The sequence below is a fragment of the Helianthus annuus genome, chromosome 2 (assembly GCF_002127325.2).
Source record: "Helianthus annuus cultivar XRQ/B chromosome 2, HanXRQr2.0-SUNRISE, whole genome shotgun sequence".
Taxonomy (NCBI): Eukaryota; Viridiplantae; Streptophyta; class Magnoliopsida; order Asterales; family Asteraceae; genus Helianthus; species Helianthus annuus.
Window position 1 is genome coordinate 30,667,306 of NC_035434.2, and position 16,495 is coordinate 30,683,800.

The 16,495-nt window shown below is 41.4% G+C and overlaps 2 non-coding genes across 2 annotated transcripts; one reads left to right on the forward strand and one right to left on the reverse strand.

Moving 5' to 3' along the window:
- Positions 1 to 5,425: 5,425 nt before the first annotated feature.
- LOC118489784 lies at positions 5,426 to 5,532 on the reverse strand. The gene has a single exon (XR_004887798.1). It is a non-coding gene; the product is annotated as a small nucleolar RNA R71 (small nucleolar RNA).
- A 9,398-nt stretch (positions 5,533 to 14,930) lies between these two features.
- On the forward strand, positions 14,931 to 15,036 carry LOC118489946. Its single transcript, XR_004887957.1, has one exon. It is a non-coding gene; the product is annotated as a small nucleolar RNA R71 (small nucleolar RNA).
- The last annotated feature ends 1,459 nt before the right edge of the window (positions 15,037 to 16,495 follow it).

The window sequence follows — 16,495 nt, forward strand, 5'->3', positions numbered from 1 at the left end:
AATAATGGTTCTTCACGGTAAGCTTATTAAGTTCGCAATAGTCGATACACATGCGAAATGAACCATCTTTCTTCTTGACGAAAAGCACGGGAGCACCCCACGGAGAGGTACTTGGACGAATGAATCCTTTGTCTAGCAATTCTTGTAGTTGGCTGGATAACTCTTGCATCTCGGAAGGTGCAAGATGATAGGGAGCCTTGGCGACAGGAGTCGCACCAGGTACTAAGTCAATACGAAAATCGACGGATCTAGGAGGAGGAAGACCATGAAGATCTTCAGGAAAGACATCAGTGAAATCACACACTACTGGAACGTCGCTTATGTTCTTCCCCTTGCCCTTTTGTTCCACCACGTGGGCCAAGAAGGCAAAGTTCTGTTTACGTAAGCATCTGCTCGCCTGTGTACATGACATCAATCGTAGTCCTTTTGAAGGTCGGTCTCCATAGACGTTCAAAGTATCACCAGACGGAAGTGGTAGACGAACAAGCTTCTCGTGACAAACAATCTCGGCATGATTCTTACGTAACCAGTCCATACCGATAATAACAGCAAAACTACCCAAACGCATGGGTATGAGATCAATAGAGAATGCGTGATCGTTAAGAATCAGGGAACAATCACGCATAATAGAATTAACAAGGATCGACTTACCATTGGCGACTTCTACAGAGAACGACTCAGGTAACTTAGAGCGCGTACAGTTTATCAAAGACTCAAATTCCACAGACACAAAGCTTCTATCGGCACCAGTATCAAATAGAATCGAAGCATAATGGTTATTCACAAGAAACGTACCATTGACAACGTCATTGTCATTACGAGCCTGATTAGCATTAAGGTTGAATGCTCGTCCACGAGTGGCTGGCTGCTGGTCCTGGTTCAGCTGAGGGCACTGGTTACGAAGGTGAGTAGTATCTCCACACTTGTAGCATGCACGAACATCATTGACTGGATTTGGGTTCTGCAAGGGACCTGGAAGAGCTGCTTGAGCTGCCTGAGCTGGGGCTTGTTGAGCTGTTTGTGCAGGGTTAGCTTGACGACAGTAGGGAGTCATGTGACCATAGCGGTTACAGTTGGTACATAGGCGACATGCAGAAGTAGCTGGATGATGGAAACTACAAGTTGCACACTTGGGGTAAGACCCAGTGTACTGTTTCTTAGCTTCTGGAACAGCAGTGTTAGCAGCAGCAGGAGCAGGTTTAGCCGCAGGGTTTGCAGTAGGAACAATGGCATTGCATCCTGAACCCTGAGATTTCCTTTTTTCGTTCTTGCTGCCACTTGGTTGCTGGGTGACTTGATTTGCAGACTTGGAATGAGCAGGAGTAGCAAACTGCTTATCACGCACACGGTTGTTGTTGAGACTAGCTGCAAGACGGTAGACTTCCTCAATAGTTTCCAGTTAAGCTGCTTCAATAGAATCACGCATAGAGGTAGACCATTGATGTACTTGGTTATCATTCGCTTAGGAGTAGAAACCAAGTGAGGAACGATCAAACTGAGCTGCTTAAAATGGGTAGTATAAGCCAAATTATCATCACCAATCTGCTTCAAGTGCCAGAACTCCTCTTCAAGCTTCAATTGTTCATGAGGAGGGCAGAACTCAAGCATCATTAGTTCACGCACCTCGGCCCATGGAAGAGCATAGGCTTATTCATTTGATCGAATGTTTCTCTCATTTGACCACCACTCCAACGCTCTGCCTTGAAACATCCCGGTTGCACTCCTAGTCTTTAGATGATCTGGGCACTCACTGTTAATGAAGGTAACTTCAATACTGTCGAACCACTCGAGCATAGCAGTCACCCCATCACTGTCCGTGAAAGACTTAGGGTTGCAAGAGATGAAATGCTTATAGTTGAACTTAGTAGGCTTTTGCTTCTCGGCCTTTGAGTCCACAGAGGATGGAGGAGTGTTTGATCCCTGGATCTCAGAGACGATCTTTGGCACAACTCGAGCGATCTGGTCGGCCATGAATGACATCATCTTTTTCTGAGACTTTTCCCTGGATCTCTTGAGAGTGTCGGATAGCTTTCGAGAAGACATCTAAAAGATCCAACATAAGGATCGTATAAGTCTAGATTCACGAAGCCTCACAACATAGATTCACACACCAAAGACTAAAACTCAACAAGATTCACAAGATTCACATAGATACCGCAACCCATGACCTTCGCATGGCATGTTGTACGAGGTTTTGCAATGTGTCAGAAGCGCTTATATATAGGAAGTACCGGCGGCGTGTCCACCACGCTTCGGACACATCGTTTCTGCCTCGTACTCGGTGTCATGTTACGTGTCACAAAACACACTCATCATCATAGATTCACATAGATTCCAATAGATTCATTAGATTCAGTAGATTCAATAGACTCAATAGATTCAATAGATTAAATAGACCCACATAGGCTCAATAAATTTAATAGATTCACATAGATTCAATAGACTCAATAGTTTCACTTAGATGCTAACGTCATCTCAATCCCACATGGAACGTGCTACAAAAGTTTGGCAACATGACGGAAGCACTTATATATAGGAAGTACCAGCGGCGTATCCACCATGCTTCAATCATGTCACGTCCGTCTCGTCATCGGTTTCATGCCTCGTTAACCACCGCATTAGATTTCACCACTTCTCACAACATAGATTAACCAGATAGATTCAACCACATAGATTAACCAGATAGATTCAACCACATAGATTAACCAGATAGATTCAATCACTCAAACCCAAGCCTCCAAAACTACGAACTTCACTTAGCGCGTGGTACGAAGGTTTGGTAGCATGCCACAAACGCATATATATAGGAAGTAACAGCGGCGTATTGATATGTGCAAAATGCAACATATAAATTACATCAAATGTGGCATAAAACTAACCCTTTTTTTAGTACTAATGTTGGAAAAAGTGTGTTTTTGTCTTCCTTTTGTATTTTCAGGATTAAATAAGCTCAAATGAACAAAAGAAGCAAAAATGCAGCTAAATCTAACATAAATATAAGAAAAGGAATAAACGTGGCATGCCCGACCCCCCGACAGCATCCTCCCAAGCAAAAACAAGAGAACAGAAGGCTGAACACGCCCCGTGCTCAATGAGCACGGGGGCGTGCCCAAGTGTCTGCAGAAAAGACAAAGTTGTAGAAGCTTCTATCACCCACCACGGGGGCGTGTCCAGCGGACACAGGGCCGTGGTCAACTCTAAGATTCGCAGAATCTAGGCAAATCTTGATAGTACAGATACGCTTCTGCACACGGGGTCGTGCCCAGCGGACACGGGGGCGTGGTCAACTAATGCAGACAAACTGCAATTAATGAAGAAATAGAAGATGGGTGGACACGGGGCCGTGTCCGGGCTTCTGTGCAGGCTATAAATAGGGGTGCTTGGCTTATTTGCAAACCATCCCTTGGCAAACCACCTCCCTTACACTTCACCCACCCACCACCACCATCACAACCCACATCCACCACCATCATCCATCATAGAGTGTGTGAGTAGTCACGAGATCCAAGATTGATCGTAAGAGTTCTTGACTATCAAAGGCCATGTTTGCCTAAGTCTCTTACATCACTTGGTGAAGACAAGTGTTTAGTGTAAAACTTTTTATTTTTAATCTTTTCGCACTTTTTATTTGGTTATGTATTAATGACTTTAATAACTAGTTTCTTATGTTGAAGGTGAATCTTCCTTATCATTTGTCCATGGTGTCTCGGTATTATTTTACTGTCTATATAAAATAAAAGATTTTCACCATTGATATCTCCACGGTCTATATGGAGATATGGTGGCTACTTGGTCGGGGGTTAAGGGAATGGTTTGGTAAGAGTCTTGCCTTGTTCAGTGTATAGATCCTGTAAGGACCTGGGTCAACTTTAGTAGGACCTCCTTCAATACCCACTGGTATTGGATGGCGGGGGTCCGAACTCCTTGATCCCCTCATATGTAAGCTACTATTAAAACTTTAACCCGGCTACTTAGGATTGTATCCCTGCTGACTCAAACTACTTAGCCGAGGGTAACGTCACCTTCAAAATAGGGGCCTACCACATTACGCAATAATAACTTAATTAATTATCTTTCAATAATCCAACCCTTTAGGATTGTATCCTTGCTGACTCAAACTACTGGGTTGAGGGTAACGTCACCTTCAAAAGAGGGGCCTACTACTATAACTAAGATAATCTCTTAAAAAGTGCAGAAGTGCGAAAATAATCAAAGGTTACACTAAATGCGAGTCGGATCCAAGTGATTCGTCTTGTCTATCTGTTTTATTTTTATTTTTTATTTTTAGCAATTTTCTAGTTTAAAACCTTTTTCTAAACTTTTGATTTGATTAGACGTTGAGGATAAACAGGTATTAAAAGCTCTTGTGTCCTTGGACGACCTCGGTATCTTGCCAACACTATACTACGCTCACGATGGGTGCACTTGCCCATATGTGTGTTTGGTGTTAGTAAAATATCGTGTTTTATAAATTTAAAACTTGACTAACGTGTAAAAAGGGCTAAAAATATACATAAAAACCTATACCACCACACGCACATCAAGTTTTTGGCGCCGTTGCCAGGGAAACAAGGATTTTAAGAAAGTTCGGAATCAACGGCCTAATCTTTTTTCTTATTTTTCTGTTTTTTTAGGATTTTTATAAATTTTTCAGTTTCTGCAGAGCTCAGCACGGGCCGTGCCTGGTCGGACACGGGCCGTGCCCAGCGTTGTTACTGGCAGTTTTTATTTTCCGAGTTACAGAGAGTTGAGCACGGGGCCGTGTCGAGCTCCCCAGTAACAGGGATCCAAAAAACAATCACTGTATCTCCGACCACGGGCCGTGTTCATCTAAGCACGGGGCCGTGGTGAAACTTCTGACCAGCGTTTTTTTTTTTTGTTTTTATTGCAAGACTTGGAATCAGGTGGCATATGTGAACCTTCCACGCAGTGTATGAGCTCCAGTTCTAGTAGAGACATAAAAGAGCCTCTAGACGAACCCGAACGCTTTCTAAGAAAAACACTTAAAGCTAAAAACCAAGAGAAAGTTTCAGGGGACCCATTTCCAATGGCGGACCAACGTACCCTCATGGATTACCTACGGCCCACCGTAGGTAATCTCGGCGCCGCTATCAATGCACCGAATGTCGAATCCAACAACTTCGAACTTCGGCCGCATTTGATACAAATGCTTCAAAACTCCGCAACCTTCCATGGGCTTGCGGAGTAGGATCCCCATCTACATATTACTAACTTCTTAGAATTATGTGATACCTTTCACATCAATGGAGCATCAAACGACGCCATCCGCCTTCGAATGTTTCCATTTTCACTAAAAGACCGAGCTAAGGCTTGGCTTAATACCCTCCCAGTTAGCTCGGTTAACACCTGGGATGAACTAGCCCAAAAGTTTCTATATAAGTATTTCCCTCCTGCTAAAACGGCTAAATTAATGACTGAAATTAATACATATTCACAAGAGGATGGGGAATCCTTATATGAAACTTGGGAAAGGTTCAAGGAGCTACTAAGAAAGTGCCCTCATCATGGTCTTGCGGTATGGCAACAAGTATCCACTTTCTATAACGGGTTGTTGCCACACACAAGACAAACACTTGACTCTAGCTCTGGGGGACTTTTAGGTAATCGTCGCCCAAATGAAATATATAATTAAATTGAGGAATTTGCTCAAACCAATTTTCAGTGGCACACTCCCCGAGGCAATAAATCTATTGCCCCGGGCGCCCATAAGGTTGATGAAAGCACTTCTCTACAAGCTCAAATCGAGGCCCTTTCTTCAAAAATCAAAAAGCTAAAGATGGCAAAAACGACCCCGGTTATGGCTTGTGAGGGGTGTGGTGGGCCACATGAAAATTGGAGTTGTATGAAAGAAATAGATAATCAAACAGAATCAGTAAACTACATTGATAATAAACCTAGGCCGTCGGGTCCTCCAACGGGTACCTACAACCAAGGATGGCGTAACCACCCAAACCTTGGTTGGAGAGAACCTGGCAATAGTAGTAACCAATAAAATCTAAACCAACGAACAAACTTTCAAAAACCAAGAAACGAGTCACAAAATTTCTCTCAACAACAAGGGGGACGAGAAAGGCTTGAAGATACCGTATCTCGCCTCATCTCCGACACCGAAAAGAAAAACTCGGATCGATTTCAACAATTGGAATCAAATTTTAGAAATCAACAAGCTAGTATTCAAAACATTGAAAAACAATTAAATCAACTAGCTCAAAATTTCTCCGAGAGACCACAAGGCGTGTTACCAAGTAATACCGAAACCAACCCAAAGGCGCAAGTACATCTCATCACATTGAGAAACCGTACCGTGGGTCCCGAGGAGGCTCCATTACCTCCAACTGAAAAGAGCCGATCTGGCCAAACCACAACCCCACCAACGCCTCAACAAGAGACGGCTCCTCCACCAAATCAAGAGCCCACCAAGAATCCTTCGGTTCTGTACCCCGGTCAGTTAATTCGCCAAAAGACCAATGAGCAATTCGCAAAGTTCGAAAATTTGCTAAAACAATTGCATGTTAATGTTCCATTTATCGAAGTCCTAACCCAAATGCCTAAATATTCAAAATTTATGAGGGACTTCCTCACTCACAAAAGGAAAATTGAATCATTGCAGTTAGTTAATTTAAGCGAAGAATGCTCCGCCTTGCTACTCAGCAAACTCCCGCAAAAGAAGATTGACCCTGGAAGCTTCACAATTCATTGTTCGATTGGGGAATCTCCCATTCGCAATGCACTAGCCGACCTCAAGGCTAGCATCAACCTCATGCCCGCATCAATGTTCAACCGACTCGGCCTAGGGAAAACAAGCCCTACAAAAATGAGCATACAACTCGCCGATAGGTCCGTCAAATATCCACAAGGTGTCGCTGAAAATCTATTGGTCAAAGTCGGCGAATTTGTCTTCCCGGCCGATTTTGTCATACTAGATATGGAGGAAGATACCGAAGTACCACTCATCTTGGGAAGGCCACTCCTAGCTACGGCCCACGCAGTGGTAGACATGAATGGTGGAACACTAACATTGAGGATTGGGGATAAGGAAATGAAGTTTGGAGTTGGAAAGAGAGTAGAGGACGATGACCCGGTCACTTACATGAAGGTCATAGACTCAAGTTTGGATGATGCTCTCTGACGGTGCAGCATGGGATGCAAAACATCCCACTTGGGTAACATATGACCAGGCTTTGGGTCTAGCCAAGGACCCTTATAAACGTGGCGCACCGCGGAGGTATTCCGCGGAACTATCCTTAGTTTAGTTTAGATTAATTTTTATGTTTTCTAGTTTAGTTTTAATTTTCAGAAATAAAACACACTCAGAATGGTGAAGGATACCAAGGGATACTTGAACCAGCACCCCATGCACAAAAATGATGTGCGTGTAGTGTAATATATTTTTGATGTATATTTTAAGCCCTTTTTACACTTTTAGCCAAGTTTTAAATTTATAAAACACGATATTTACTAACACTAAACACACATATGGGCAAGTGCACCCATCGTGGACGTAGTATAGTGTTGGTAAGATACCGAGGTCGTCCAAGGACACAAGAGCTTTTAGTACCGGTTTATCCTCAACGTCTAATCAAATCAAAATGTTAGAAAAGGTTTTTAAACTAAGAAAATAAAAACTAACTAAATGCTGAAAATAAAATAAAAATAAAAACAGATAGACAAGATGAATCACTTGGATCCGACTCGTGTATTAGTATAACCTTTGATTATTTTCGCACTTTTGCACTTGTTTAAGAGATTATCTTAGTTATTGTAGTAGGCCCCTCTTTTGAAGGCGACGTTACCCTCAACCCAGTAGTTTGAGTCAGCAAGGATACAATCCTAAAGGGTTGGATTATTGGAAGATAATGAATTAAGTTATTAATGCAAATTATGGTAGGCCCCGCTTTTGGCGGTGACGTTACCCTCGGCTAAGTAGTATGAGTCAGCAAGGATACAGTCCTAAATAGCCGGGTTATAGTATTAATAGTAGTTAACTTATGAGGGGGTCAAAGAGTTTGGATCCCCGCCATCCAATACCTATGGGCATTGAAGGAGATCCTACTAAATTTGACCCAGGTCCCTTGCAGGACCTCTAAACGCTGAACAAGGGCAAGACCCTTACCAAACCGTTCCCTTAACCCCTGACCAGGTAGCCAACATAGCTCCATATAGACCGTGGAGATATGAATGGTGAAAATCTTTTATTTTATATAGACAGTAAAATAATGCCAAGACACCACGGACAAACGATAAGGAAAGATCACCTTCAACATAAGTAACTAGTTATTAAAGTCATTAATACAAAACCAAATAAAAAGTGCAGAAGATTAAAAATAAAAAGTATTATACTAAACACTTGTCTTCACCAAGTGATGTAAGAGACTTAGGCAAACATGGCCTTGATTGTCAAGAACTCTTACGATCAATCTTGGATCCCGAGACGACTCACACACTCTATGATGGACAATGGATGATGGTGCTGGATGATGGTGTTGTGATGGTGGTGGGTGGTGGATGAAGTGTGAGAGAGGTGGTGTGCCAAGGGATGAGTTGAAATGAAACCAAGCACTCCTATTTATAGGCTGAACAGAAGGCTGGGCACGGCCCCGTGTCCGCTGGACACGCCCCCGTGCCTGTCTGACACTCTCTCTCTTCATTAATTGTAATTCGCAATTACAATTAATGCGTCTGCTGTACTTCGCCACGCCCCCGTGTTCACTGGACACGGCCCCGTGGTGGGCAATAGAAGCTTCTATAGGTTTGTCTTTTCTGCTGCTTCTTGGGCACGGCCCCGTGCTGGCTGAGCACGGGGCGTGTTTAGTCTTCTGCCTTCTCTATTTTGCTTGGGAGGATGCCGTTGAGAGGTCGGGCAGTCCACTTATGTTCCTTTTCTTGTATTTATGTTAGATTTAGCTGTCTTTTTGCTTCTTTTGTGAATTTGAGCTCATTTAATCGTGAAAATACAAAAGGAAGACAAAAACACTCTTTTTCCAACATTAGTACTTAAAAAGGGTTAGTTTTATGCCTTATTTGATGTAATTTATATGTTGCATTTTACACACATCAAAAAACAGGGCCTCCCGAAAAATTTTCTTCACTACAGCAAGTTCAGCACGGGCCGTGTCCAGCAAACACAGCCCCGTGCTGAACCATCTGCAGAAGATCGCCCAGTTCAGGTAACTGGACACGGGGCGTGTTCACTGAACACGCCCCCGTGCCCAGGATTCTGTTTCTTTTTACTTATTTCTGTTACTGGCAACCTGAACATGGGGCCGTGCCCGGACACCACGGGCCCGTGTCCAGATACCCAGTAACATAAAAATTTGTTTTTAAACACACTTTTACACATTCAATCAACCTAAAATCTTATTTTTGGGACACATTGAAGACAATGTGTAATTTAAGTGTGGGGGGATGCTAAAACCTTGAATCTTGCAAGTCCTAATTACAAGCCTTACACAAAACTCTATTGGAACCGCTAAAAACCCCGAATTTTTTTTCAATTTTTTTTTCATTTTTTACTTGTCTTGTTTTAATTCGGGAATTTCAAGTTCTAAAAAGGTTATACTTTTACAAATTTACAACCGATAACGTCCTGATAAAAAGAACCAACATAAGAAAATTATGAAAAGGCATGAAAAATCTAGTTAAAATTTGATTATATATACTTGATCACATAAAAACCCATTCCCACAAAAAGTGAGTTTTGAGCCTTTATTGAGCATATAAATAAACATCTTTAAACTAAATGCTCATTTTTCGTTTCTTGTGTGAATAGCCGCTTGGTTCTTACGACTCTAGAACTTGCCATGACGATACATTCCCGGTCCTTACCAACTTAAACCCAAGTAAGTAAATGATGGAGGCATTAGGACTACCCCTTTTTATTTCAACACCATTATTTTTCTTTTTTTTACCACCTACCCAAAATCCCCCTAGTTAACCCCTTTGAACCTAAAGCTTTTCATTTCTTAACCCAAAACAAACACCCTTTTTACCCACCAAAACCCTTTTTCATTTTAAACCCTTTATTTTAGTAATAAAGCTCGGTTTTTTTATGACTTCCTTATAAAAAAAATAATGATGATGATGAAGCCAAAAGAAATAAACAAACAAGTTTATCAAAAAGAACCTTGTTTGAAAAATTGCTTCATTGGAATGAAAAGTCATAAAAATAAAAAAGTCTTATGAAAACCGACGCTTTTTACGCTTTTCGCCCTTTTCTACTAACCCCTAACCCAACCACCTACCTTTAACCCAAACCTAACCCTACCCCCAAAAGTCCTCTTGATATTTACAAAGGTGTATAGTTAAAAAGGAGGAGGATTGATTGCTTGGCGAGCTTATGGTAGAAGTAAGTTACATGCCGCTCTCGAGTGTTTCACAAAAATACATCTTCGACCGAGTGTTGAGTGATCCCCCGTGAGGTATGTGAACTTGTATATAAATGGAATTTTAAAGAGGCATGTTATGCCCTAATAAGTAATTTATTTTATGTAATGTTCTATATAAATCATGACGAATAAGATTGTAAATAAAATAAAAATAAAACCTAATAAAGAATCTTGGAAATCCCGACACTCTATTACTAGCCAAAAAACCTTCTCTTCTACCCATTCCATTTGGGAGTGAAAAGTGACGTGATGTCGTGGTCACAATCAAATTTAATCCAATTACAACTAAGTAGCTAGCGGTAAGTGGGTATCGAACACAGGGAGTTTGTGGAATATGTGTTATTTGAGAATTTATCTAGATTAACTAAATTAGACTAACTGCAAGAAAAGTAAAATGTAAGCGTTGGTTGGATTGGTTTCTTTTAAAACTACGATTACTAATTAATTTGCAAATGAAAAATTGAGTTTGTATACAATTTAGAAACAAATGACTATCTTGAGTTTCCGGTTTGCTTCGACTTTTGTGCTAACATTCAACTAGAAAGAACTACATAGACATAGTTCGTGAATGACCAATTGCAGTGATGAAAGGGAACTAAGTACTCAGATTCCTAGAACGTGAGGTTGTTACCCGATGATCAATTAACCCTTACCCAAGCCTAACTACATCCATGATATCTCGATTGCCAACGGCACCAAGAACGTATGGTTTCTAATTAGTTTAGCATAAAAATCAATACTTTACTAACAATCAATCATGCACCATAACAAACAATTCAAAGAGAAAAGAGTTGTTATTCTAGAAATATAAAATAAAAGCACAAGTCTTACACAACCTTCAACCCAAGATAATCATAGAATGTTTAGCCACACATGGCTTGAAGTGACAACATCATGTAAAAATAGAAGAAAATATTGTTCACCAACAAAACTAGATGAAAGATAGATGATAAGATATGTTTTTCACTTCCAAGTGCCTCAAATATACTCCCCCAACTCGTCCCCCATCTTCCGTAACCGAATACCCATGATAAGATCCGATAAATCCTCATGAAATGGCCAATAAATGTGTAAGTTACATTTTGAGATCAGTCGGAGGCGTAACCTACGGCTCCCAGCCGTAGGTTACGGCTGTCAGCAGCTCCAAGGTCAACATAGGGTGCCGTAACCTACGGCCCTCAGCCGTAGGTTACGGCTCTGAGTGGTTCTTTACGGCAAGGAGCTCCTGTCTTACGGCGATGAAATTTGGACATGTTGGAGCCGTAACCTACGGCCAGAGCCGTAGGTTACGGTGCTGTATGTTATGTTTTTTCTTGTTTCTTTCATTACAAGTGGAATCAATAATTCTTGTTTCCACCATCATCTAGCATCCATCCAAGCTCCATAATATCCATCTTTTAAGCACTTTAACACCTACAAAAACAAACATAGAGTGGTTACCAAGTTCAACCAATTAACTGAATAAAGCATGGAATGTGCGTACATTTAGACCTTTTAAGGGTTGTCCTACGGACCACCCGTCACATCCCCACACTTACCCGTTGCTTGTCCCAAGCAACTCATTCACAAACTATTTTCAACCCTCAAGCAATCAATCATGTAAACCAAGCTAAAGTGCCGTCCTTTTACTAACTTTCAATCATTCCACAAGGCACACCCCTCACAAGAACTCTCGGTGACAAGATAAATTAGCATGTTATGCTAAATCACTTAATACGTGTGTGTGTGTGTGTGCGACAATAAGCTTGTATAAGAATCAAGTTTCCTCCTAACAAATATCTAGCATGCTTATGAATCAAAGGGACTTACGGATTGTAACGGGGCTAAATGCAAAGGTAGGGAATGGTGAAATACACATGAAGGAGCTAATTGATTTGACCCGGTTTTTATTTCTACTACTAAACAAAGCAAACATCAACTATATACACAACTTCATCAACATTTTCAACTACTATCGCAACTCACTCTTTCTTTTTGCACTTTTCTCATATTTTTTCTTTTCTTTTTTTTTTCTTTCTTTTTTTTCTTTTTTTTTCTTTTTTTTAATATAGAACTCAACAATATATATAAGAATATCAACAATCACAAACTAAATTCCTAAACCGGGTCGTCTCAATAGGTAAAGTTTTGTAAGAAGTAGGTTTGGGTCACAACCGAATGGTTTAAGGCTCAACGTGGCTTTCTAAGGACCAAACTCCCACCCCTCACAATACCAAGCTCATATATGTAAAGTATGAGGTCCAACCCACCAATCCCGCACTCTCACACATCTAGACGAGGCTTCCTAAAAGTCCCCTATCATTTCCAAAAGCATGCTAACTCTAGGATTTAACAAGTATTCACACACAAGTTCTATTAACACACTACACACACCGCCACTCAAACAAAGAAATAACTCTCATATGTGGCTCAATTATCACCAAGAAAAGACTAAGAACAGGTGTCGGTGTGTCAAATGGCACAATATCAAGTTTTCAAATTTTTACACTTTTCGCTTGGGTTTACAAAAAAATTTTAAATTTCTCAAAAATTTCCCCCATCCCCACACTTGGGATACAATGTCCCAATGTACGGTTTTGAGGAAAAGATCGCTTTAACCAAGAACATCAACAATTGCTTATACTCTCAAACCCCAAATTTCTTTTTGTATTATTTTATTTATTTATTTTTTTTATTATTATTATTTTTTTTAAACACACCACCAACTAGCCCAACCCCAAAACATAACATCAAACTAATACACCCCCAAACCTCCCAACCATAAACAAAAGCAAACAACTAACTACCAAAATTTCAAAGCTAAAGAACATAACAAGACTAAGGAAAGAGTACATTGACCTGGTGAAGTTTGACACAACCGATGTTGTAGACAATCCGACTTCCTATCACCACCTTCACACAAATATCCGTACATCTTCCCCACACTTGAATGTCGCCATGGCCCTAAAACATAGAAAGATAAAAACAACAAGATCAATATAAAACCCCGGGTTGCCTCCCGAGCAGCGCTAAGTTTCGAGTCTTCAGCCAGACCGTGCCACCCCTATTTATGGTGGCTCAAAGAATCGGTTCCTGCCATCTCTATCACTTCCTTGTGCCATTGAGCAAAATGCATCCATCTTGTTTTGACTCGGTGGGTAATCAAATACGCTCTTGCTTGAACCCATATGCTTTTCTTCACGATCCGGTGGGTGATTTCTTCTCATTCTTTGGAACACCTTTTTTATACAATCACTAGACTCACCACCCTTCCCCTCAATGGATTCATAAGTAATCACTTTAGCTTGAACATCAAAGGACAACTTACGCTTCTTTTCGATCATGATAATAATCCCATCTCTACAATTAATTTGAGCATTTGCTATGTATAGAAACGGTCTACCTAAGATTACCCTTTGTTGTGCTGCCATTTTGGTAGAAGCATAGTCTAGAACTAGAAAATCCACCGGGTATTCGAATTCTCCCAAACGAATCATAACACTCTTAACTATTCCCCGTGGACACCTCCAACTCTCATCCGCCAAGCTCACAATGGTGTCTACATCTTCAAGCGGACCGAAATCGTACATGTCATATAGCTCACCCGATAACACACTCATGCTCGCCCCATAATCCAACAACGCATGAGGAATTTTTAGTTTCCCCACTCGGATAGGCACGATTGGCGCTCCATACTCTTTATCATTCTCGATTTCGGCATCTTTTTACAAACCTGCATTCACTTGATATGAAGAAGTTAGCAATGTTTCATTAAATTTAGTACTAGGAACGGTGCTTACCACATTGATATTAACACTTTTAATGTTTTTGGGATTTATCACCGTGTCACTTGGTAACTGGCCTTTTGCTTTCTTCAATATCGCCACTTCACTTGCAAGTTGACCCATTTGGGTGGTCAAAGTTTGAATCGCTTTATCACGGGCCTCGTCCTTTTGCATCCGAACCTCATCACGTTGATTCATTCGTTGCATTTCAACTTGCATCGCCTTCAACATCTCCATTACTTCGTTTCCACCCGAAGAGCTTTGACCCGTTTGATATTGCCTTTGAAATCCTTGGTTTCCTTGGAAATTCGGGTTAGCTTGATTTGAAGGGTTCCCATATCGGAAATTTGGGTGGTTCCTCAACCCGGGGTGGTAAGTGTTGGAATTCATGTTGTAGTTCCTACCACCCCCTCCTTGACCTTGTACCGCATGAACTTCTTCATATTGCCCTTCGACCATTCCTTGGCAATTTTCAGTCGCATGACCTATTTCATTGCAAATAGCACAAACATCATAAGTTTGGTTAGAGGTTTGAACATTACCATCATCGACCGCATGCACTTGTGTTTGGGTAACGGCCGGTCGTGCTCTCCTCGATGCTTGAGCTTTCCTCTTTGAAGTAATGGCCATTTGTTCCAAGAACTCCCAATCGTCATTCTCGTAATTCGTGCCAAATGACCCATTTGTAATGGACATCAAATCACGAGCATCTTCGGCACTTAACCCCTCGTGGAAGGCATTCATCAACTCCCAAAGTTCAATCCCATGATGAGGACAATTTTTGATCATCATATTAAAGCGCTCGAAGGCTTCATGGAACATTTCGCCTTGTTGTTGTTGGAAACTCCTCAACCCCTTCCTAGCATCGTTGGTCTTTTGGGCGGTATAAAACTCGTCTAGGAAAATTTGTTGCATTTCCGCCCAAGTATAAATAGATGCCGAAGGCAAAGTGTAGAACCACTTCTTTGCCTTGTCCTCCAAAGAAAATTGAAATAATACCAACCTGATATCATCGGCCGAAAAACCTGGACTCCCAAGAGTATTGCAAATTGAGTCATAGGCTTCCAAATGGAAATAAGGCTCCTCCGTTGCTAGCCCCTTGTATTTCGGCAAACTTTGTAAAGAATTTGTTTTTACTTCAAAAGTTCTCCCTTGGTTGTTATCAGGAATAACCACCGGTGAAGGATTGTAAGTAATCACCGGCCTAAAATGCGCTTCAATACCCCTCGCATTTTCTCTAAGATGCCTCCTTGGTACACCAAACCTACCCCTTGGACGAACTCCCATTGGTCTTGGTATATGCCCTTGTGATACATTTGGTTGTTGAAATTGTTGTTGTGGCATGGGTGGGTTTTGAATTGGCCTTTGGAATTGTTGTTGAACATTTGGTGGACGAACTTGTTGCAATGGTATGGGACATTGCATTTGTGGCCCTTGTGGCCTCAGCCTCACATGTTGAGGTATGAGTTGTTGTTGTTACACTCCACCTACATTTGGCATCACTTGCATTTGGCTTTGCATATAACCGAATTCCCCTTGATCTCCATCACCCTCGTAAGCATACCCGTCTTCATCAAAACCCTCAAAATCCTCAAATCCTTCATCATACCCATCTCCTTGAATTCCCGAAGATTGCCCGAATGGAAGAGTCGAGTATTGGAAACCCGACTGGTTTGACGGTCGAAACGGTGTAGAATGGACAATGGTCGAAATTGGTGCTATGGTATGGCTTGAATATGACGGACCCGCACCCGGGAAGAAATGGGATAATGGTGATATAGTAGTGGAAGGATTAAAGGTAATGGTTGGTTCTTCTTGGGTAGTAATGGGTTGTGTGGTGTTGGTTGGTGTAACATTTTGGATTATAGTGGGTTCCGTAGTATTTGGTGGAATGGTGGTATTTGGTGAAGGTTGAGTGGAAGTTGGTATGAATGGTTGAACAGGTTCACCCGTAGTAGGTGGTGGTGGTGGAGGATCCATATATCGAAGTGCTGTAATAGGTGTTGTTGGTGTTGTTGGTGAACCGCTTAACTTGTTTTCTCTTAGAAAAATTCTTTTTCCTCTTAATGTCCGCTCAATCTCCGGATCAAATGCCAATGGTGAAAGCTTGTGAGAGCTTCTAGTACGCATGCACCTGTAAATACCTGCACACTAACACACTCAGCGTAAACCAGAAAAATAACAAACTTAAAAAGAACGAAAATAACACACGTTGCGCACTACTCCCCGGCAACGGCGCCAAAATTTGACGTGATGTCGTGGTCACAATCAAATTTAATCCAATTACAACTAAGTAGCTAGCGGTAAGTGGGTATCGAACACAGG